Source organism: Sinocyclocheilus grahami, unplaced genomic scaffold, assembly GCF_001515645.1.
Source record: "Sinocyclocheilus grahami isolate Dianchi unplaced genomic scaffold, SAMN03320097.WGS_v1.1 scaffold146.1, whole genome shotgun sequence".
Classification (NCBI taxonomy): domain Eukaryota; kingdom Metazoa; phylum Chordata; class Actinopteri; order Cypriniformes; family Cyprinidae; genus Sinocyclocheilus; species Sinocyclocheilus grahami.
In genome coordinates, this window is record NW_015505325.1 from 1,478,378 (window position 1) to 1,478,959 (window position 582).

Sequence of the window (582 nt, forward strand, 5' to 3'; positions counted from 1 at the left end):
GGGTAGGGGCGTGTTTGTTTTGGTGATTTGAAATATCAACATTGGAATCACTTACCCCAACTTTAAACAAAAGTACAACACAGTCACATCACCATTAAGCTTCTGTTTTTCTTGGTTTTTTTAAAAAATCTAAAACACACATTGCCTGATATTTTGAGTCAGAACAGTTTTCAAGAGTGATTTATAAATACAATGAAGCTGTAAAAGCAGATTGAGTAGATGAGTTACTGTATTTTATGTTGTAGAGTAAAACATGAAATGACTGGGACAACTGAACTGAAGTTCCAGAGTTTCTGGGTTTTGGTCTGCAAAAATATGCCATCCTTTTAGCATGATTTTCATTTTTGGGTGAATTATCCCTTTTATGTTTTTCTTGAATGGTTAGACAGATCAGCTGTGCAGTGGATGAACTGCAGGATGGGATCCCATTAAAGGAAAACACTGCCACTATGTGGTTGAATATTCTCAAACAACCATTGTGTAAAGAATCTGAAGGGTTATATTGCTTTATACATTCTTCCTTGTAGATCTGCATTTATGTAACTAATTTCGCAGTGATTGTGTTTATTCGGTTTTATAAGA